This window comes from Triturus cristatus, chromosome 8, assembly GCF_964204655.1.
Source record: "Triturus cristatus chromosome 8, aTriCri1.1, whole genome shotgun sequence".
Lineage (NCBI taxonomy): Eukaryota > Metazoa > Chordata > Amphibia > Caudata > Salamandridae > Triturus > Triturus cristatus.
In genome coordinates this window covers 424,823,539-424,848,848 of record NC_140591.1, presented here as the reverse complement: position 1 = coordinate 424,848,848, position 25,310 = coordinate 424,823,539, and positions in this window count along the sequence as shown.

Sequence of the window (25,310 nt, the reverse complement as noted above, 5' to 3'; positions counted from 1 at the left end):
ATTCAACCACACTGCTTCATCGAGTGAAAGTATCTTGCATTACAAAATTTGGCATCTTCCATAGATTCAAATACTTTTGTATTTTTCCATCCCTCAGGCTGGGATTCATCTGTAAATTGAACCCAGCAATATTAAAGGCATGCACTTCATAATTGATTTATTCATTGTATTTATACAGCGCTGCAAGCAGCTGGTACCCAAATCAAAGAGCATTTCTTGGGAGGACACAAAACGCCAAACACAAGAAGAAATTCTGGGAAATAAGACAGATAAACGCAGATTGAATCTCATGACGGTAGGAAAGCACTTTAGAAATGTCAGTATAATTCAAACAATGGAGGGCTCCAAGCAACCACAGCAAACACAAAGGTAAGGGCTTGCGAAAACGGATTTACACCGGTTTAGGATAGGCTTAAGAGAGGTTTGCTTTTAGACATCTGCGCCCTATCCCTCTAATTATCTAAATTGGACAATCAGATAGTTAGGCTTAAAGTCTGTCAGACCTATAATGCCAGCAATTGTGCAGTATATTTCTACGGTCTTAAATAGATTTTGCTATCTAAGCTTTATGTGGTCGGACAAAGGTAGTCTGCTTGGAAAAGGAAAGAGTGACTGAGACAACGTCTCCATGGGCTTTGATGTCGTCTCGCGTGCACGATGATGCTAAGGGGCCTGCCTAACGTGGTCTGTTAAAGTTGGTCAATTTTAGATGTATCTGGAGAAGTTGGACAGATATATTCTGTTGACTGGAACGTGGAAAAGGCTGTTAGGAGCCAGGTGGTAGCCACCAAGATGACACATCTGAATTCTGGAGGATGTATGTGGTAAGATCTGTCTACAAGGCTGTGTTAAATGTTTCAGTGTTGCTTACCGTGGAGGGAAGTGGCCATGGTGGTCACGTGATAGCTGCCATGTGATGCATCTGAGCTCCATTGGGTGTGCTGAATAATCTGCTGGAATGAAGCAAACAGTAGGAAAAGGTGGTCCATTTAATAGATTGATGCTTCAAGCAAACTGATTATATTGTTGATCCATTGCCACAGCACATCAGATGCAATGAGAGACATTACTTATCATATTTGATCTCACACAAGGGCACATTTCCAATATCTGGATTGACTGGGAAGCAGAGAGGAGGGTTTTTCCTGGGGCGGGGGGCATGTGTTCTATTGTTGCATTTATTAACAAGGTTCTTGTAAATACGCTCTTTTAGATATTGGTGTGTGGCATTTCTCAGCTGCTAGAACTGTTTTGAAGCACATGACAGTCAACAATACACTGTACTTTGCCATATTGGATTTATGAGCAATGATTTTTCTAATGAGTTGCGCCGGATGTTTGAGGGTGGTGTATCTTGGTTGTGAGTGCCCCTAGTAGCCACATGAAAGGTAACCAATGTACACATCTGATCAGACATACCTGTGCTGTCTTGGATGCATGTGAAATGCTCTCTCTAATGTGTTCTGTTAGGGCGGAAAAGTCCCTTAACTGTGAGTGGCATGCACCCCAGCCCTGAGTGTCCCTTCTGCAATGACCTGAATCTCTGGTACTGATGTTTGGTCATGGAAGAAGAGTGGTCATGAATGTGTGCCATGACCAAGGCCGTCTCACGGATTACATCCTTTTAGACAGGGTGGGGCGCCAAAGTGCTACCCTCTAATGGTAAAGGGCTACTGCCCTTACCAGGATTTAAGTATTGTGAGCACAGTGGTGATGGCATACTGTCTTTTAGTAATGATGAGCAATAAAGTGAACAGGCCTTTTTACCTGTGTCACTGGAGTAGGGCCTAACGGCTCACTCATGTAAAGTTCTGCTGCAGTGTGCCTAATTCACCCTTGGCCTACATCATGTTAGCATGCAATGCTGTGCAGCGAACATGTGTTAGTGAGTCTGCTGTAATGTATGTGTGCCTGTAAGTGGCACAATACATGGAGGCCTATGGGTCCATATTGAAAGCCCAGGGCACATGTAAAGGTGGAGAAACCCCCAGGCAGCTGGGTGGGACACACACTGGAAAAAGGGAGAGACAGGCATACCCCACGCCACGCTTAATACCTAGAGATTGAGAAGAGTGACTCTAACTAAGTGGCCCTGAAGAAATCCCATCACCTCATAGGAGGGTTAGAGATAGCAGAAACATGTTGACCTCTCAAAAACACTGGGTTGAAGTTTAACTGACTTTTTCTTTAATCTATCCTGTGGGACATTATAACAGTAATTACTAGCCTACTAGGAGGTAGTTTTAGCTCAGATATATTTGCTTTCACACTCTGCAACTATCAACCACAGCTTTTGTCTCACACTAGGTTCCTAATTATGAAACTCCACAAAAAGCTCCTTCCATTCCAAGGAGGAACCCGATCATGAAGCATGCCAACCATGGGTAAGTGATGGTTTTCATCATTTAAACACCAAGGTAGTCAACATCTCAGAGACTGAGAGAGGTTCCGCACTCGGGGCGGAATTTCCACACTCGGGTGGAATCTCCACACTAATTCCGCCACGAGCGTGGAGATTCTGCCTGTTGTGTTTCGGTTTAGATACCCCTATATAGGTTTCCCTGAATCATGTTCTTACATAGGCAAAACTCACTTTGCCCTTATTTAGGCGTAGAATCCCAGTCCTTATTTAGGCATTAGCCATGCTAATTAAATACAGGCATGGTCACCTACATCCGTCCATCCCACGTCACAATGAGTTCTTAGAAACCAGACCCTTAAGCCGAACTGGACTTTTCCTAACTAGGAATTTTTGATTTCTCCAAGAACTCATCTATTATGCATGAACTACTATTCCTTAGGGGTTCATCCATGACGTCTTCCTCTGCCCGACTTTACCTCAATGCTAGCACCATCCAGGTATAAATATACCTTCCCTTACCATGGCAAACCATGGCACGACTCAGCACGACTTGACTGCACGGTTCGCCACGGCAAGTTCGGAAGAGACCATATCCCGGCCTGACGCACTAACCAGACGCTGTCATCCCTGCTCACAGAGAATCCAGCTTCCAGTGTTCTGACTCCCTTCGCAGGGTGTTAGAGTTTGAGACCCGGATAGAGATTCCCACCTCTCTCATTCTAAAGGTATGGAACTGACTAGAACCTAGAGGGACTCTTGGCATACTAAACTTAGTATATACCATACTATAGTAAAAAAACAGCCCCTACTTCTTACCTCGTACTACACTTAGGTGAGGTACACTGGGGTAGAACTATTTAGAAGCATCAGACGAGTATTCACTTTTTAGCCTGTGTTATTTATGTATGTATATATGATTATATGTCATAGCTAAAAGACAATGCTATTGCAGTATTATTTCTTCTTACTGCCTACGCTCTGCATATTATATCTTGCTTACTGTCTAACGATTGTAACAGCTCATATCTCTTACATGAGAAACAAGACTGTTCAATAAACCTCCTTTATTGAAACGCCCGTCTATCTATTTCTGTGTAACTCTGGAGAAACTAAGCATGCCCGATTGACTGAGTGAAACTGTTATCTATTGTTTCCACGATTCTGAGATGTGTTCCGATTATAAGGGAAACAAAGTTGTCATGTTTATGCGGTTGTCAGAAACTAATCCCTTCTTGTTCATTCGAGAAGTTTCTAGTGACCTCTGTGTTAGCTGGCACACACAAGTAATTAAGTTTAATGTACTCGATAGGAGCATACTGACCTTAGTCCTATGCAAAAACTATAGTGTATATTATTCCAATGCGCAGAGCCTATAAGGAAAATAGGAACTACACTATATGGCGCCCAACGTTTAGGTAAGGCACTAATTTAACGCTAGATACTGAAGCAACTCAGTTGTGCTTTTCTCAGAGACCCCTACTCATAATACTCCATAAGACGTCTGGAGTGGGTAGGGATAATATCCGCCATAGCTGAGTAGGACGAAAATCCTATGTATTAGCTGTTTGGTTTGTTCAACGTTGAAGGATACAGTGTTCCAAAATATTGTGCACCTTATCTTTGTTTCCTTGAAACTTGTTCTACATTTTTTATTAAACAAAAATGTCTGATACAGAGGCTCCGGCTGACCAAGTCGCAACAGGTTTTAATACTACAGGTTTAAATGAAACCGATGAGGGTGTTATAAACATCCATCCAAATTTAAGGAGAGCCATCACTCTAAAACGTATAAAACATGGCCTGACACCAAGAGGTGGTAGAGCAGTTTTTGTGATAGAGGCACATGAATCTTTTCAGACAGAGGTATTCTATTCATGGATTACATTCCCAGAATCAAATCCAGTAACAAAAATGTTTCACTTCTTCAAAGAAGATGAACCACCTGAGGAATACATTCCCTTCGAGGATGTTGAAATTCCACTCACATACCAGGAGCATCAGCTCTGGTTTAAAGGCGCCCTAAAACATTACAATCACATTACCAGGCTCGGTCCACTAGGTAGACCAGGAGCAACATGGCCGATTTTAGCCGGCTACACACCATATCCCGACATTGAAGGAATGTCAGACGATGAATTACTCACTCAACTCAAAGAGTTGATAAAAATTTACAGACAGTTAGTACAATATGTCATGCGGACTTTAACAGTCCAACCACTAATAACCATTCCAAATCAAACCTCTCATCAGGAGAATACACAAAAAATTATGCAGTCATGGTTAAAATGCCCACAAAACGTGAACAAATTCCATTCTGGATAGCTCAAAAAATCTAAGCAGTATTTCCTAATACTAGCACTTATGAGAAACACAGAATCCTAACAATCTGTTTACCAATGGGCATCACACCACATCTGGAAGACTGTACCACCTGGGGCACAGTCTTTGCTTCCATCTATACTAAAACACATGGTGTTCCGTCTATTGCGGTAATACCTGAGTCCTGAAACAAATTCAAAATGAATACAGAGAAGAGTATGAAATTACTGAAAAACTTCGACTAGGTCTCAACAATAATATTATCTATTATTAAAGGGGAGGCAGCATCAGTGGCGATCTGCCAGAAATTAAGGGAATTTGATGTAACAGAACATCAACATGAACTACCCAGAATAATAGAAAAATCCTATGAAGAATTAGGCAGTTTAGGTGGGAAACCGGTTAAAACACAACTGTCTGAGGGTCCTGAAAAAGACTCTATTAAACACAATCCTACATCTTCTAAATAGAAGTGGGAAAACAAAAAACAACATTCAAAAGAGAAAAGTTCTCAATCCCGAGGTAGGTGTCCTCAAAAGGAGCTCTCTGATAGGAGGTATAACCTCAAGAATAGGGATAATTTGAAAAAACCTGACAGGTATCAAGATACTGGTACACGTTCCTCTCGTACCTTTCAGACATCTTCACAGACATCCGAAAGAAGAGGAGGGTCAGATCACAAAGAAGAACGCGTGAAGTCCAGAGACGATGAACAAGTTCAGAAAAACAAAACAAAACTTCCAATTCAACAAGAAAAAGGTAGCAGGTCTGAAGATCAGACATGCCGAAAATCCTGAGAACACAACTCAAGAACATAGAATGGGCTCAGATAATGCTGGACAGGGCAGCAGAAGTAACAATAGCTCTCCAGAACCTGAAGGAACTTCTGGAGACAGTGGACTTGAATGAGTACATAACAGTTGAAACTGTAGACACCAGGGTTAGTTCTCCACAAAAGTTATATGAGATAACACTCCGGATGGAGGGAGACATACCAAGAAAAGTGAAAGCACTCGTTTGGGAAAAACTTTCAAGGGTTATAACATTCTTCTAGCAGAAAAAGACTGGCCAGCCTTCTCCAACCATGTTCCTATACATTTAAAATATACTTATGCCAGGAAATGGGCAGTAGCCCAGGCCCCAGCATTATACAAAAATCATGTAGGATGGGATGAGGACTCACCTCACCATAAAATCCAATTAAAATGTCAACCTACTGCACAAAGGCAGTACCCAATTCAGCAAGAAGCTTAAAAACAGGTCAGGGAGATCTTAGATCAACTTGAATACCAAGGGGTGATTGAAACAGGCACCTCATCAATGAACAATCCTTTGTATCCTGTTTCCAAACCAGACAACACATATCATCTAGTTTTGGATTACAGACACCTGAACACTTGTTTTAAAACTTTTGCACTACAAAATGCACACAGTACAGCATTAATGAATAACAGTGTGCGTAAAAAATATAAAACCCCATTGGATATTTCAAATGGTTTCTTTTGTCAAAACATAGCACCTGAAAGTAGGTACTTGACAGCTTTCTCAGTAATGTGGACTCAGCGTCACTTCTGTCGACTCCCACAAGAGTTCAAGAACAGCCCGGGGTTATTGTCAGCAAGAGTAACAGAGTTACTACAAATTTATGATGACGAGGCATTGTCATATGTTGATGATATCTATATGACAGACGATGACCTGGATAGGCACTTGAACAGGATGAACACCATTATACTGGGCTTCGCCTCTGAGGGCTATAAATTCAACTTTAAGAAATCAAGAATGCCCATCTTGATGTCCTTTTCCTAGGATATGAATTTTTTTTTCAAATGAAGACAAAAGCCTGGCAGCGAACTTTTTAGAAAAAAGTGCGCTGCTCCAACATCCAAAAACGCGGAAAAGCATTCCTGCAAAACAAACACGAATGTCCTCTGCCTATTGAGATTCTCCCTCTTGACCAGTATGAATTCATAATTTATACTGACAGATCAGCACAACCCACTACGGAAAGTAAGCAAGCTTACAGTGCAGCCTGCGCGATCGTTAACGTTCGTATGCGTAATGGTAAATTCCGACCGATGGTTGCTAAAACACAATCTCTAGGATATTTTACAGCTCAGCGAGCTGAATTGCAAGCATTCAAATTGGCACTAGAAAATACGAATCACGAATTCCCCACACTTATAGTGTGCGATTCTGTTTACTGTGTACAATCATACAATGAATATTTACAGAATTGGCTTCAAAATGGTTTCAAAGATGCAAAAGGTTTCACAATCAAGCATAAAACGCTTTGGGAACAAGTAGTTCAGTTGCAAAATGGACTACAAAACACTCACGTGATACACACGCTGAGTCATCAACGTGATGGCGTTCACGTTGCAGATAATTCATTGAAGCCACGAAGGGGGCTGTGCAAACGGCTTCCGTAGCTGCAATCACTCGTTCAAAAATGAAAATAGACAGTGAGATATTGTTGGCTGCCAATGCTTCAAGCAAAGGCAGTGGTGCAGCGTTACCTAAAAAGTTTCCACTCAAATACTCGTATATAATTGATGCGACCAGCGTTCCAATTGCTCAAATCCCTGGAGTGGGGGATAGGGTACTTCCAAACATGGAATGTAGAGCAGCTTTGATTTATGAAGCACATCTGGGAGAGGGTCTGTCACATCAGGGGATCTCTAAAACAATGTTTACATTAAAAGAGATGTACTGGTGGCCTGGAATGAATACACTTATTCACATCTTCATCAATAACTGCATAGACTGCAATAGAGATCGCAGGGCAGAGGGCCACCAGATACCAGGCTGCGAAGTAGCCTGCCCAGCACAGACACCATTGTTAGACAGCATTAGACTATCTACATTCAGGCGTCCTCTTGGACGAATGCAATCCCACAAACACTAAGTCAAGGTTCCTATGGATGTGGCCTCAGTGCTCGGCTGACACTAGAACTGTTATAGGAGATTTGCGAGTCTTTATCGGCACATACACAATTGGCAAACTACATTTTGACCAGGGCCCTGCGTTTAGCACTCGAGCTTACAAAGAAGCTGTCATGCTCCTTCACATACCGAGCCATAGACAGGGACGCAATTATCGCGTACTCCTTTCCCGAGTGAAAGAGTGCATGTATGAAAGGACAGGCGACCTCCTACACTACAAATCCCCGAAGGCCGTGGGCCGCTTCCGGGTGACGACTCGGTGTCCAAGCCAGCTTCCTGCTACAAAAGCGCTTCCGGGGCAGGAGGGAGGCACTTGACAATCCCTTCTGGACGAAAGCGATGTGCGGACGCTTTCCTTCCCGCGGATCGGAATCAGCCGATCAACTGCCTTGGACCTTACCAGTGTTGCGTGTTCCAGAGAGGACTTCAAAAGAAATTCAGACGCCCGCAAAAACATATACCACCATCCTTCCCCTCACGCAGAGCGAATTTCCAAGACCGGCGACAGCGGAGCGGCGAGAGAATCTGGAGCGCTCCTCCGGTGTTCCTTTTTTCCTTTGAGCGGCGCTTCCCGTTTTCCGTCTGGGAACGGACAGGTACTGAGCTACCCCCTCCCCCGAGGCGCATGTAGTATTCTCCCTCTTATTTACTTATAGGGTGTGTTCCTTTCCCCGTATCCTGCGTGTTTGCCTGGCTACACTCAGAGACCTGAATCTCGGTGAGTGCTGGAACCAGGAAGAGATGCTTTACACTAGATGCTGTGCTATTCAAACAGTATCCAAGAACCTGTTAAGAGTGCTATCCTGCCTGCTATGAGGAAACAGCGGAGGAGTGTCACGTTTTCTGCCTATCTGGGAACTGCAGACTAAAAAACGTGACTATCAGGAGCAGAAATGCTATGATAAACCCACAAGGCCACGTAACTATCAGGTACTTGTGACTGACTACAAGGAGAAAGGGGAAGTCGGGGGAGGGTGACGTTGATGGTTGAGGCTTGATGTTTGATGCGTGTGTTGTGTGTCTCTGTGTCTCATGCAGGTAGCCTATGCACACACCTAGACCAGACCCCAGACGCAAGATCCTCACCATTGTTTTTGCTTTATCCCTGTCCCTTTTCCCCGGGGTGCGCTTCCCCATAGCTGTGTTACGTCACACTGTGGGGAGAGGCAGTGTCCTGTGGAGGAGGGAATATTTTCTGCACGACATCGTCTCTGCTGGCTGCTACGCAGAGGTTAGTGATTCCTGACTCCTTCTTGCGCTGCTGACACCTGACAGAAGCCATGGCCAGTTTGGGCCTTGCATTGCGGTACTCCTCTCCATTCCATCCTGAGGGAAATTCGGTTGTGGAAAGGAAAAACCGGGACATAAAGCGGTCTATAACAGCTAGGGTATTAGGGTCGGGTGATGGGTGGGTTAAACATCTTTATGGGGTCCAACGCTCATTAAACAATTTGCCAAGAAGTTCTCTAGGAGGGGTCACTCCATATGAGGTCCTATTTGGGACAAGAATGTGAGTTCCTGATCTTGAATGTAAAGGCACAGTGGTGGAAAATAAACCATTGATATCAAAGATCGTTTGGCTGTTTTACAGGACTTAAATGAACTAAGATCGAAACAAAGCAACGTGTTCCTCAAGCCATCCACCACTGGGGATAATCCAGCCGCCCCAGCAAGGCAAGTCTGGATACCAAAGCTCGGGGATCTAGTCAGAGAGAAGGTAAAAAGGAGAAAAGATTTGTGTCCATCGCCTCATCAAACCACACTATGTGGCCAATGCTAAGCAGTAGGCCATGTGGACTCCGACCAAGTAGCAGACGCACTCCTCTAGCTATTGTTCAAACTGAAAGACTCATCACTATTGAGAATCCAACAGTAAGAAATGAAGGACTGAGGAACAATTCAATGGAACTCATTCCTCTTGAAACCCAAATAACAGTTCGTCCTGATACACCTGTCTACACCAACGTAACAAGTGATCCACTGGTTCCAGAGATTGCAACGAATCCTGATGCAATTTCAACCATTGACTGAACTGCTTCTGACTATTTCATTAACTTTGATATGTTTTCTGAGGATCCCAGCGAGCCTGAAACGACGCCAGTGAAAAGAACTTTCAAAGAACAAGCACAAGACTTCTTTCATCACGTGAAAAAGACTTATCTGGTTTGAACTATGGATTATTTCTGGAATATTTTTCTTTCTGCTTTGGCTAGCTTTAGTAATAACTCTGAGCATGTTGATAGATGGAAGATATATTCATTTGGACACAGGAAGTAAAAATGTGAATTTATTTTTGAAACCACACAAATCATCCCATCGTGAAGCAAGAGACTTGTCAGCAGTGAATATCTCTGCCGTTCCTATACAAAATGGTACAGTTTGGGACAAAACGGGTTACGTTATGTTTGGTCCGTCTGAACTTTTGAAGATTCCACACTTATTCAAGATATCATTAAGTGACTTTATTACCTCCAGTACCTATTCTGATGATTGGGACTTTGAGACTGTTAATAACAGGATGTCTGATCTAGAAAGATCTGCTGCATTCTCTAACCATGAATACTTAGAGGGTTCAACAGACTATGAACAGCTTTTTTGTTACAACCACTATGGTCATCATTTCTTGCATAAATCTGCAACACCTAGAAATGTATTTATGTATAACCAATGGGAACATTGTCCTACACCACTAAGGGGTAGCTCAAAAACATTTGAAGTGATGCTTCCATATTTTTCAGGGTACAATATATCCAATCCAGAAATGTTTTACTTTAAAAATTTGAACATAACAGGAACGAAAAATATGTTAACCAATACGAAACAGATTTATTCTGCAGCCTTTATTGCCCAACTGTCTAGACAGGGTTTTGACTTTTGGAGAAACACAATTGACACAAAATCTGTCTGGGGTACAAAAGATTGTCAAGTGCAGGGGATAGAACCTATGTTTAGAGCCTGCATCATCCCACAGCAGATAATGTTTTTGAATGACACTGTCCAACAAACGTCTTGCCTTGGGTTAGCCAAGATCAAAACATGAACAAACCATCCATACCTACACCTGCAAGTAATAGCACTACACAGTGGGGTGGTCGACGTACATACTATCTTACAAAACAACAGATCAGATTCCAAACTGAAAACATGGTTGTTCTGGCCCATAGACAAAAACATCTGTCAAGAAAGATTCCTGAGGGGGCGTGGCTTGGACGCCGTTCAAGATGGCCGCCTGAGTCCGGGGCTCCGCCGCATCGGGATGCCTTCTTCCGCCTCGCGTTGATTTACGCGATGTTGCTACATGCTACTTGCCGGTTCCTGTAATCGGAACATGTCCTGCACATGGTGAGCCTAAAATGAGCGCGCAGGGACTCCTCAATGCTGCGTTTTCATGCCGTTTTGTTAGCGCCTCATAGCGGCCGCCATTTTGTATTTCGGCGCGATGACTCCTACGCAGCTACATTTCTCACGAACATGGACTCTTGGATTGCGACCATGGTAGACACTGTATAACACCTTATTTTTTTTTTTTCTCTTCTTTTTCTTTTTATTTGTAATCCTTTATGGTCAACCTTCAAGGATGTATAGTTCTTATCCTTTCCTTGGCCTGACTGCGGCTTGAGGATTATGGTCAGACGCTGTTCTCAGTGACTTTATTTTTTCTGCGTCAACTCCTTCGGATGCCTTGGTTCTTCTGCGTGGCAGGTGGAGGTGGCTGTGGGGCCTTTGAGTGGATCGTTGTGACCCGTTAATGTGCCTTTTAATACTCTGTTGACGGCGTTGCACGCTCCCCTGAAGTGCGATACTTGTGGAGATTTGTTTGGAGCGCACCTATGGGCAAACTTCGCAATCCGAAGTTTGTTTTCATACCTTCAAAGGGTTCTTCGGCGGCTCATCCTTCCTCCTCCTCATCAGTTGATCCTTCTTCCACTTCTATAGATCCAATGGCGGCAACGTCGTCCAGTCGTCCTCCCTTGACACAATCAACCTCCAGCAAATCCTCTTCTTCTACTGCGTCATCCAAGCGTCTAAAACAGGACTCTCCTCCTCCGGATCCACCGTCACCCCCTATCTCCATGGAGTTAATTCTTGAAGAAATACGGGCTTTACGTCCGTTCATTGAGGAAACCAATAGCAAGATGCAACTTTTTGAAGAGAGATGGTCAACTATCGAGAGCAGAGTGTCGGTGGTGGAACTTCAGACTTCGGAGATTCAATCTCACTCTCAACGTATCACCTCATTGGAGAAATCTGTTCTTGCTTTGCAGCAGCATACCGAGGATTTAGAAAACCGGAATAGGAGGAACAACCTGCGCATTTATGGTTTGCCAGAATCCTTGGAGAGCGATGACCCCGTCTCGTTCTTCTCTACTTTCCTTCCGAAACTTCTGGACATGCCTCCTACCACCTCTCTCACCATTCAGAGGGCTCACAGGCTTGGTCCTCGCCTATCAACTGCAACTAAACCTCGAGGTGTTATCATTCTCTTTCTGAAGTTCACTGACCTGCTCCTTGTCCTCTCCGCAGCTAGAGCCAAGCGCCAAGTTTCCTGGTTGGGCCAGAGAGTTTTCCTTGCTCAGGATGTTTCTAATGCTACCGCAGCAAGAAGGAAGGAATTTTTGAGCCTGCGTACACCCTTGCGTGCTCTTGGTGCCAGATTTGGTCTTTTCCATCCTTGTACCTTCAAGGTCACTCATCAGAATAAGACTTGGACTTTTCAAGATCCTGCGGAGCTTAAAAACTTTATTCACATACAGTCCAACGTTGGCATGGATACTTCCACCTCTACTAGTGGCTGAACGCTCCTCTGCTTTTTTCTTACAGGGTGTTCCTGATAATGTTTCTGCATTGCCATGGCTTGTTATGATGTTGGTTTTTCTTATTCTGTTTTATTCTTAAGAGCTTTTTGTTATGTTCTTTCATGGTCCCCGATTAACCCTTCTGGTTGCTCTCTTTTGCGTAACCTTTGTTTTTTCCACTCTTATTATTGCCCACATTTTTGGGCTGTCTACATTCCATTGTTTATTGTTTATATTTCTATTTACGTGCCCTTGTTCTCATCAGTGCTTTTTATTCATTTATGCTTGTGTTTGTTTTCCCTGCCCAGATCGACTAAGGTATTTCCCTCTTCCCTCATGTGAGTCGTGTTTTCCATTTCGTCCTGGTGCGGTCGGATTGTCCTCCTGGTTTCGGGAGGTCATGCTTGTATTGTTGCGTCATCCACTGCCCCGGTATCCTCTTCGTGTTCCCCTCAGGTATGTTATTTTCAGTCGTCCTTTATGGATTTGTACTGTCTCTTCTTGTATTTTCTTCTCCTCACCTTTCCCCTCTCTTCCCTTCTTTATTCTTACTTTTTTTTTTTACTCTTCATTTCCCTTACCTTGCTTGAGCTTTCTTTTCTTGTATCTATTCTTTTCTATATCTATCTTTTCCAAATGTTTCACTTCTTGCCCATTGCTGTAGATATTGTTCCTGATAATGTTATTCACTGTTTAAGTTCAGAGTAATTTCCTGGAATGTGAAAGGTTTTATTAACCCTATCAAACGCCAGAGAATTCTTTCCCACCTTGCTACTTACAATCCTGACATAGTTCTCTTACAAGAGACGCACCTTTCGGAGACTGAGTCCCTCAAATTAAAACGTGGGTGGGTGGGTACGGTTCTATTTTCCCCTTCTACCAACAAGAAGAATGGTGTGGTTATTCTATGTCATAAAAAATTAGTATGTAAAGTCTTAACACAAGAGTCGGATTCTGATGGTAGATGGATTTTAGCTAAATTGTCAATTAATTCTATCCCTTTAACTGTGTTTAATGTTTATGGCCCTACGCAACCTGATTTACTTTTTTGGCCTTTAATTACTAGCAAATGTTTTCAATATAAAGATGACCTCTTCATTCTAGGTGGCGATTGCAACCAGATCATGGACCCCTTTATTGATCGTAAGTCAAGTGTTCGTTTCATACCCCACAAACCCCACAAACAATTTCTCGACACCATTTCTCAAACATCTCTCATTGACTCTTGGAGGCTTTCGCACCCGGACACTCTTGATTATTCCTTTTTCTCTCCCCCTCACTCCTCTTTCTCTCGTCTCGATTATATTTTTCTTTCTCTTTCCTTGTCGCAAAATTTGTTGTCTTCCTCTATTGAACCTATACTTATTTCTGATCATGCTCCTATTGTAACAGATCTTGACCTTCTCCCCCCTCCTCCCAGATCCTCTCGTTGGCGCTTTAACAACTCTTTACTTACTGATCCCCTTTTCTCCTCTTCCTTCCGCTCCTTTGCTACTGATTTCTTTCTATTAAATGATGTTTCTAATATTTCCCCCCATCTTCTCTGGGACTCCTTTAAGGCCACTGCGCGCGGATTTGTCATTGATTTTGTTTCCAAGAAAAAGAAACGCTTTCTTCAGAAGCGGAGAGATACATTAGCTCATATTAAGTCTCTGGAACGCCAGTTCTATTCTTCCTCTAAGAATTCCGTTCCTCCGGAACTTATTCGTGCCAAACTAGATTTTAACAAATCAACTACCGATAATGCCTCGTCAATGCTTCTTCGGAGTTCTGCCCGGTTTTATGGTGGTCGCAACAAAGCTGGGAAGCTTTTAGCCAATTATCTCAAATCACGCAAAGAACGTTCATTCATTGATTCCATTTACTCCTCTGATAATACTTTATTGCATAAAGCTCAGGATATTCTTGAACAATTTCAATTATTTTATCGTACCCTTTATACACCTGAGTCTTCTCCCTCTCCCTCTCTTGTCCAAGCCTACCTAGATAAACTTCCTAAGCACTTGACGTCTCATCTTCATCTCCCGGATCTGGAAGTTGACCTTTCTTTGCATGAGCTCTCCACGGCGTTGGCTATTCATACCAAGGGCAAAACTCCAGGTCCTGATGGTTTTTCAGTTGAATTTTATTTACATTTTTCTGATCTGTTACTTCCTAAACTCCTGTCTCTTTTTCAATCGTTTCATTCATCGGGGAGAGCGGAAGGTACCTTTCAAGAAGCTACCATCTGCCTTATCCCTAAAGACGGTCGCGACCCTAAATACTGTAAGAATTACCGTCCGATTTCTTTAGTGAATGTTGATTATAAGCTGTTTGCCAAAGTATTGGCTCTACGCCTAGATCCCTTAATGCCCCATCTCATCGGTAAGGAGCAGTGTGGCTTTGTGAAGGGTCGGTTGACATCTGATAACTCTCGTCTCTTCCTTAATGTACTAAATAAAGTTCCATCTCTTTCTATTCCCTTAGCGGCAATCTCGGTTGACGCAGAGAAAGCCTTTGATAGAGTTGACTGGTCTTTCCTATTTGCTTCATTGCGCTGGCATGGCTTTGGTCCTCGCTTCATCTCTCTTATTTCTTTGTTATACTCTGCCCCTAAGGCTTCAGTTCTGGTCAATGGTCAAGTTTCTTCGTATTTCCCTCTTCAGCGAGGGGTTCGTCAAGGTTGCCCTTTATCTCCCTTGCTTTTTGTTCTTGCCCTTGAGCCCTTTTTGTCGTCTATCCGTAACAATCATGCCATCACTGGTTTTCCTTACGGTGACAAGCAACTGAAACTATCTGCATACGCAGATGATATTCTTCTTTTCATCTCCGCTCCAGAAACATCTATTCCCCCATTGCTTTCCGAATTCGACTCTTTCTCACAGGTTTCTGGTTATAAAATCAATTCGGATAAAACTGAAATTCTTCCCCTTACGAAATTTTGCACTCCTCATGCCTTTGCCCCCACGGGCTTTGCTTGGAATGGCTCTAAAATTAAATATTTAGGAGTATGGTTTTCTAACTCTATTTCTTCTTCAATTGCTCTTAATATGTCAGCGGTTTTGTCCCGCATTGAACGTTTATTTTCTTCTTGGAATCCTCTTTTCCTTTCTTGGTGGGGGAGATTAGACTCCATCAAAATGATGATCGCCCCCATTTTAATTTACGTTCTCTCTATGCTACCTGTTCACATCCCTGCAATTTTCTTTAAACGTATAGATTCTTGTTTGTCTCGCTTCCTTTGGAACAAGAAAAGATCTAGAATCTCTTTGGCGTCACTCCGTAAATCAAAGACCAATGGTGGGGTCAACTTTCCAGATTTCCGCCTGTATCATAAATCTTTTTCCCTTCGCCAGGCATCTAGATGGCTTGCTTCTGCCCCTTCTACTTTTGCCCCTCTTTGGCTTTCCATCGAGCATATATTATTACTTCCCTTTTCTTTTGGGGAGGTTATTCGCTTCTCTGCTAGGGTTCCACACTTGGCTCTTCCTTTATTTAAGCATACTTCTTCTCTTCTAAAGCCACTCTTCAACCCTACACCTATTACTCGTGAGTCCTTCTTGAACTCCACTGTCTGGCATAACTCCCTTATTCTTATAAGGAATAGACCCATCTTCTGGAGGTCTTGGAGATCGCTGGGCATCATTTGGGTGAACCAGTTTTTTGACGGAGCATCCCCTTGTTCTTTTCCCCAGTTTCAGATGACCTTTCGTTGTCCGCGCTCCTTCTTGCAGAAGTTTGTTGCCTTGATGACGCTTATCCTGGATGTTTTTTACTCTCTTCCCCCCTCCCCTTCTTCACTCTCCCAAGCACCTCTTCTTAAAATTCTCTTAACCTTACCCAAGGCGTCTTTCATTTACAAATTCTTTTCATCCCCTAATCCAGAGCGCCTTAAAACTAAGGTAGAACTTGCTTGGGAGGAAGACCTTGGTTGTGCTTGGTCCGTCGCCTTGTGGGACAAACTCTGGTCTAGGTCTTTAAAAATTTCTCGTTCGGCCTCTCTTACTCAATCTTTATTCTACTTATACCACAGACTATATCTCTCTCCACTCTCTCTAGCCCGTTTTTCTTCCTCTTCTGATTCTAGTTGTTGGACTTGTTCTGCCCCCAATGCTAATCTTTTTCACCTCTTGTTTTTATGTCCCTCTGTCTCTCAATTCTGGAACTCTGTCTGGCTCTATATCTCTCGTATTTTCACTCTCCCTTCTCCATACTCAATTTCTACTCTCTTTTTAGGCAGCTTATCTGATTCTTTAAATCTCCCTCTATGTTCTCATGGTCTTTTTGACCTCATGCTTGCTCTTGCCTTTCAACACATTTCCTCTAACTGGAAAACCCTGTCTAACCTTTCCATCCGTCACTGGTGGAATTCCTTGTGTCACTTTCACAGACTAGATACTGCCTTTGCTTCCCTCTGTAATCCTACACATAATAGGGATCTTTTTTGGCTACCTCTTACCACATACTTAGATCGGATGGTCCCGAGGAATGTTCCCGCCATCACTTCGGAAAACTTCAAACCACCTTGAGGGAGTTACTCCTCCTTCTCCTACTTTAATAATATCTGACTGGTTTATGACACTATTGGGTTTGCTATGTAGCATTTTGATTGTTGTATTGCCTACAGCTTTCATTCCTTCCTTACAGCAAGGTTTTAGGATCTTTTATTATATAATATGTTTTTGCAGTTTCCCTTTTTCCCCTTTTGATTTTCCTGATCCTCCTTCCCCTTCTTCCCTTCCCATTTTTCCTTAAAACTCTATAAAATGCTTTGGTCTATCTTTTAATGACATCAGCTTGTTCAATGTAATTTATTCCATTTATCTTTCTCTTATTTTGTGGCTGATGCCTATGTATTTATTCCTTCTTGAATAAAGCTTTTCAAACATAAAAAAGAAAGATTCCTGAACAAAATACAAGGTTTAACAATCAATAGGCCAGACCCACGCTATGTTCAAAGACAGCATCCAGGGGTAGTAACAACATACAGTGTAGGAAAATTATGCCTTGATTGGCTACAGACATCAACACTAGAGGATGTGAAATAACACTTATCTTTACTTAAAGAAGACGCAGACCTTAGGGAATTCTTGCTAGGTACAAGAAAACCGCGTCAAAAACGTTTCATATATGCCGGCATCTATGCTGCTTATAATGAAATATGGCAGGTTACCCAAGCAGACGCTGCAGAAAGAATACGAGAAATTGATCGTATTAATTTAGAGAAATCTCTTGCTGTGGTCAACAATGGGTTAACGACTCTGTCATCCAGGATATATTCTTTGGGCAACATTGAATCCTCTGCTATAGACATTGTGGAACAAGATTTGGTCCTGCTGCGTCTAGGCCAGTCTCAATTACGTTCTATTCTGTCATTAGGCTGGACGCTACAAAACTTGCATGCAGGCTATGTGCCTTGGCGTTTCATGAACACGTCTTCTCTGTTTTCTGATTACAATCTCACTGATAAACAGATCGAGCTGGCACAAAGGGGAGCGAAGTATACAGTGCTGAGCATTGAAAAACTAGAAAAATTGCCATTTACGGTCGCAAAAAAACCAGCTACAGAATGGATCATACCTGGCAAAATAACTCGGCCTGTTACAACTTTCCATTTTCAGTATTGCCTTAAACACATGCCAGTAGGAAAATATGAAAGGTTGGGTAAAGAATACATCTGGACATCCTGGGATTTACCTTACATACACAGATGTTGGAGTGGGGGGCGTGAAGTGTTTATTAGAGGTACACACTGTGAAAATGCACTCATTTGTGAGGATATTAGTTTACACGGGGCTTGTAGCGGTTCCACTGCAAATTTATCCTGCCACCTGCAAGGTTCACCAGCCGCTGTGATTAATCCAACGTTTGGACAACTTTAAAATGGGAGTTACCTCATGTTGAATGATCAGAGCTGTTGTGGCATGTTGCCAGGTATCACATATCTAGTAATGGTTACTTCCAGTGTCACTTGCTGTATGCAAGTCTTGTTCCCCCAAATAGACACAGTCAGGGAGTCGCCTTTATGGCCTTCACTGAACATCTCTTCTATATGAATTGATACTTTAAGCAGAATAAAAGCCATTCTTTTACAACAAACCATGCCTTTGACCTCGGCCAAAGAAACCTATGATCTACAAGTCGCAAGGACTTCGACTGATACAGGCTCTGTTAAGGACAAATTGCCCTACACATTTCACAGAAATGTTGGGATGTATCTTAAACATGTCTGATACAAGCGGTATTGTGCATGTATTTAAGACCATATGTTCGGGACTGTTAACACCTTTTAAAGCAGTACTAGGAATCATTCCAAACTTCATGCACTCGGTGTTTGGTGGTCTGCAGCTAATTCTAGGTGTCGTTGCAGGAATCCTGTTTTTATTCCTTCTGCTACGCTATGGCAAGCCAATCCACCAGCGTCACTCCCAGCACCTTGGAGAATGCTCTCCTGGAAAGGAAGTGTCATGAGCACATAGAGAAACTATTGGGTTTACCTCGTCTACGAGAACTAAATACCACATGGTTTCTGTCGTTCAGACCAATCTGGCAAGATTGCATCTTACCTGTTCTATGCTGCCTGCTTTGCAGTGAAGAATGCGTGCTAGACATCTGTCTAACACTCCCATCAGTCGTGCCAATGGATATCGATAATCTGCTGGACCTGATAATGACCCATGCTCTGTGTTGTCCCCAGAGGCTACCAATCCTGATGAAGGCATTCATTGAGCTCTCACAGATGCAACATGCTACTGCTGAGGTACGAGATGGATCAACAGGCACACAGGTATCAACGAACACTGCTACTGACAATGCATCACATCTATGTGCAGTTAGTCTTCTAAACGAGGTAATCGACCTATCACCGACAACAATAGATTACTTTTTGTCTACAGGATTAGAGGATTTCATGTTTTCCCCAGCATCTTCAAATTCATAGATTATATGGTACATTGTGATTTGGCTCACAATGTACCATATAATCTATGAATATGGCCTTCATTTTACAAAACAAAAAGACTCAATTTGGAACTTTCCTAAGATCGCACTTTTGTGAATATTGACTTTTTTTTTCTTTTATGGCTAAAAGCTCTGCTTACAGTAGAATTATTCATAGAGAATAGACTTCTTTGAAACACTTCCAGGGACACATTGTCACCTTTTTCCACATTTATGTAATCATGTTGTGAAATGGCTCTGTAATGGGTTTTTTTTCTCCTTTCTGTAAAACTGGTCCATTTCATTACATATGTGTATACATATTTCTGTTCATTCTCTTAGCATTCACTGTAAATATAGGCTTAGAATGCAACATTGCTTTAATATGTAAAGCACCTTTGCATTTCATGTGTAGCAAACTTTTAACAACGACTTCTTTTAGTATGCTTTTACAAATGTTTTTAGTGAACATGTGATACTCAATTTGATGTGTTTAGCATGTTTAGCATTTAGTAATATCGATCATTCGTCAATGGAGTGGGTGTTGTGTTTCGATTTAGATACCTGTATATAGGTTTCCCTGAATCATGTCCTTATATAGGCACAACTTGCTTTGCCCTTATTTAGGCATAGAATCCCAGTCCTTATTTAGGCATTAGCCATGCTAACCAAATACAGGCATGGTCACCTACATCCATCCATCCCATGTCACAACGAGTTCTTAGAAACCAGACCTTTAAGCCAAACTGGACTTTCCCTAGCTAGGATTATTGATTTCGCCAAGAACTCATCTATTATGCATGAACTACTATTCCTTAGGGGTTCATCCATGACGTCTTCCTCTGCCCGACTTTACGTGAATGTTAGCATTCCTAAGCACCTTTCAGGTATAAATATACCGTCCCTTACTATGACAACCCACGGCAGGACTCAGCACGACTTGACTGCACGGTTCGCCACGGCAAGTTCGGAAGAGACCATATTCCGGCCTGACGCACTGACCAGACGCTGTCATCCCTGCTCGCAGAGAATCCAGCTTCCAGTGTTCTGACTCCCTTCGCAGGGTGTTAGAGTTTGAGACCCGGATAGAGATTCCCACCTCTCTCATTCTAAAGGTATGGAGCTGACTAGAACCTAGAGGGACTCTTGACATACTAAATTTATTATATACCTTACTATAGAAAACAGCACCTACTTCTTACCTCGTACTACACTTAGATTAGGAACACTGGGGTAGAACTATTTAGAAGCATCAGACGAGTATTCACTTTTTAGCCTGTGTAATTTATGTATGTATATATGATTATATGTCATAGCTAAAAGACAATGCTATTGCAGTATTATTTCTTCTTACTGCTTACGCTGTGCGTATTATATCTTGCTTACTGTCTAACGATTGTAACAGCTCATATCTCTTACACGAGAAACAAGACTGTTCAATAAACCTCTTTTATTGAAAAGCCCATCTATCTATTTCTGTGTAACTCTGGAGAAACTAAGCATGCACGATTGACTGAGTGAAACTGTTATCTATTGTTCCCACGATTCTGAGACGCGTTCCGATTCTAAGGGAAACAAAGTTGTCATGTTTATGCGGTTGTCAGAAACTTATCCCTTCTTGTTCATTCGAGAAGTTTCTAGTGACCTCTGAGTTAGCTGGCACACACAAGTAATTAAGTTTACTGTACTCGATAGGAGCATACTGACCTTATTCCCATGCAAAAACTATAGTGTATATTATTCCAATGCGCAGAGCCTGTAAGGGAAATAAGAACTACTCTACATGCCCTTAGTGCAGAACCTCCACCTCGAGCGTGGAACCTCCACAGTCGTAAGGATACTACTCGTAAATTACCTTTGTGAATACCGAAAAGTTGTAAAGTTAGACTTTTGTAGATTTTTGGTCTAACTTTACCTTTGTGAATTGGTCCCCTAGTGTGCATTTCTCGCAGTTGCTTATTATCGCAACACAAAAGCTGAACATGGTCTCAACACATCACAACTCTTGGCTGGGTGTGGGATCAGTAGTCAGTATCTCAGATGTTGACAACCTTCTTGTTTGAAGCATGAAAACCCTCACCCACCCATGGGTGGCATGCTTCATCATCAGGCTCCTCCTTGGAATGGAAGGAGCCCTTAGTAAAGTTAGACTTTTGGTCTAACTACACCTTTGTGAATGGGGTCGTAGGTCTTTAAATTCTCCCTTTGACCCCCATAAGTGGATAACGTTTCTTACTGAAAGCCCAGGGTCTTAAGCAAGGCATGTGGAGGTGGAGGAACGGCCCCACTTGCTGGATTGCTACATTTGTGAGCACTAAGTGAAACACATACTGGAGGAAGGTAGAGCCAGGCTTTCCTGTGCACTTCAAGATGGTTCCTTGATTATGAAAAGGTCACTGGTCAGTGGTGTATGGGCACATCCCAGGAAGGAGATAGAGCTAATAAGAGGATCATAAATAGTCGGGCTAGGGGCCTGGTAACCCATATCTGTGAGGCTGATATTCAGGTGTGATCCACTTGTAACTTCCATGGTCTCCATTGTAGGGCTTTCCAGGTTGGAGTCGCTTCAGCTGTGACAGACTGCTTCCTGGGCAAAGGATAGGACAAAAGAGTGGGCACTTCAAAGGAGGAACCCCCCCTCAACACGACCTTCAAAGCATGAGACACTAAATCTCATCCGTATCTGTAAATGGATTATAAAAAAGAGAGAGCTTGAGTCTACCACATGGTCAACCATCTAGCAGTCAACCTCAACGTGGAGAAGCTCAGAAAAACTTCTACCCTATGTGACATGGACTGTGGATCAGGGTCTGCCGATCTGCTAGTCTCCCAGCCGAGTCAGGGGAAATCACACAGGGAAATCTAGACCACCTGTCAATCTGCCTGCCTGCTGAGACCAGAGGACCTTGTGCGGAAGAGAGTGTCTTAAGGGAGCGAGATCCAGTTGGAGATCCTGCCAAGTGAAGCCCAAAAGCGAGATGTGAGATAGTTTCTGCACTGATCAGGCCATTCCCTTGTGCTGAACAAAGTCTGCAACTCCTTATGCCAGGTGGGCCCACCGTGAAGATATAACTGCTGCTGCACCATTAGGGCTGGCCACCAGCGTGCTGATCGAATTTAGTGACCCCATATGCAAGAGGGCCGTTGTGAAGATACTTGCTGTTGCAACGATTGGCCCATATCCCGTGTGTGACCAAAGTCGGTGAACCCATATACCAAAGGTGGCTGCCATTAAAGTATTTGCTGCTGTACTGATAGGGCTAGCCGTGAATGTGCTGCCCAAAAGTTGGCAACCATGTATGTCAGAGGGGACCACTGTGAGGAACAAGGGACTCTGCTTGATGCACTGTATGCCAAGAGGGAGGGCCGTTACTGTGTACAGTATGTGACCAAGAAGAGCAGCAGGTGCTGACCCGTGTTCCCAGAGCCCGTACTGAAGCATCACATTTGGTCAGAGGTGCTGGCAGCTCTGCAAGACATGACGGAGACCTCAATACCCAAGACACCACTGGTTGCCCTCATCGGATACGCCAAAGACCTACCCAAGGGCAATTGGAAATTGATAGCGCTTGGCATTCTAATAGCTAAAAGAAGACTAGCTATGAGATGGATGAATGGCCCAATAACCACATTCACTGAGTGGTGCACAGACCTGTCCTTAAGTAATACAAAATCAGATAATTATAATGCTCTAATATCTACATGCTGCAGATCAAAGAATATTTGGTGGCCATACCAGGCATACCTCACTTGCAGAGCTGCAGAGGAAGAGGAGAAGGAAGGACATGACAAAACAGGGATATGTTAGATATACATGGTACTATTGGGCTAGTATGAGATGGTACGCTGCCACAGAAATGTAAGGGGCTTTAAGTACACAACAAATGGGTGCTCTGAAGTAGTAATTAAATTATGGATTATGGAACCACACTAATGGATAAGTCAAAGGGAACTGCTCAAAATGTAATTACTGTGTAACCTAATCAGATCTACACCGTGACAGAGTCACATTGTATATATGTAATGCTGCATACTCTAGTTGGAAAAAGATTGTACACAAGAATGGATACTGTTATGATGTATGTATACAGAAAACATGAAAAATAAAGTTTAAAAAAAGAAAAAAGTGATGCATCTAGGCAGATGCGACAGTTTCTAAAGCCCTGCGCTACATTAAACCTGAGTCAGACATAATGTATGCAGGGTGGGCGTTCTCACGTACAAAAGCTTTGTAGGAGTGGCGCAGTGAAGTCTATGAGATTTCACTGCACCACTCCTACAACTTGAGTTGCATCGCTAAGGCACGCTTTAACCTAAGAGGAAAAAGAAAGCGCAGTACAGGTGATAAACTAGCCGGGAATGCTACACGGACTCTGCTGAAAATTGCTAAGCACAGTACAGTTGCAGGAGAGACAAGCTAAACTTTCTAACATAAAGATTTTGCTTGGGGATGCAGTCCATAGATGTAGCCCCAGAACACTCTGAAACATTCTAGCCAAAACAGTAAAGGCTAAATGGGGAAACCGGTTAAAACACAGACAAATTTACAATTTGAACAGTGCAAATCCACACGATTAAGGGATGACGATACAGAAGCAGAGACTGAGGAGCGAGGTGCCTCAGGGTCGGAATTGGGTGGGGACCTACGGAAAATACTAGAAACAATACAGCAAAGCCTCACTACAATAGATTGGAAAATAGACTCACTTTCATATAGTATGGAGTGCATGTCAGAGCGCCTAGATAAGCATGCTAAGAGAATGGACATGGTGGAATGCAGAGTATCAGAGTCGGAAGATCGACAAGCAGAAACCACGCAAGCCCAGAAACAAATGAGGATAGTATTAGATACATTACAAACCAAAACTGAAGACCTCTAAACGAGATCAAGGCGCAACAATCTACGCATAGTGGGCCTGCCGGAAACCACCTTGACCGGTAATATGGAATTGTTCATGGAAAAACTACTCACGGCGATTCTGAGGCGAGACACATTTTTACCGATCTTCATCGTGGAGAGGGCACATCAGTCGATAGCTCCTAAGCCTCCACCAGGGGCTCCCCCTTGTCCCCTCATAGTCCGAATACTGAACTACAGGGATAGAAACGCAGCCCTGCGCAAAGCAAGAGAGTTACAGTTACTTCGCTATGAGGGCTCCAACGTATACCTATATCCTGATTTCACACCTAAGGTTCAAGATTGAAGGTCACAATCGACGGCAAGACAAAGATTTATTCGGACCTGAGCAATTTAAAGCAAACTCTTCAAAGCTACACCAAAGCCAAGACCAACAGGCAAGCACCGGGTGTCAACGAGGAGGACGACCCCAGCTCCAGTCCACTGGATCATCAGGATGATAATTAGGTGGCATTAATCGTAGGTATGGTGTCCTGTAACAAAGACAGTTAGCAGGTAACAGACAGGTTGTATGATTAACTGTGCTATTCTGCATCTAAAACCATAGAGTGGACAGATAAATACAGTAGGATACAAGTACATTGAACTACATGTAGGGTAGAACTGTATGCACTTGCATGGGATGGCTGTCCACATAGCATAGAAAAATGTTGTTCAATATAGAGCATTCAGTGCCCTGATCAACTATGTGGAATTTTGTATGTGGAAATATAGACAATGGATAAACTAGATAGGATGGAGTCACGGGCATGATGTAACCAGTGCTCAAGCAGGCTGTTAGGCATTCACCGCCTTCATGAATAATACACACCGTTACAAGGGTAATTGTTGGGATGAACTAATTGTGAATGTAAGGGTGGGATTGATAAAGACATGTCAAAAGTTGGGGAACATGGCATCGGAGGAGGAGGGGGATACAACACACTTGGAAGTAAGCAGCAGAAGTAGTCCGATTGGAATTACTAAGAGCACCATGATATGCAGCATAGCCACGAAAAAGATTAGATGCATAGTATGGACAGGAGTGCAGAACGTTACCTGATTTCGACAC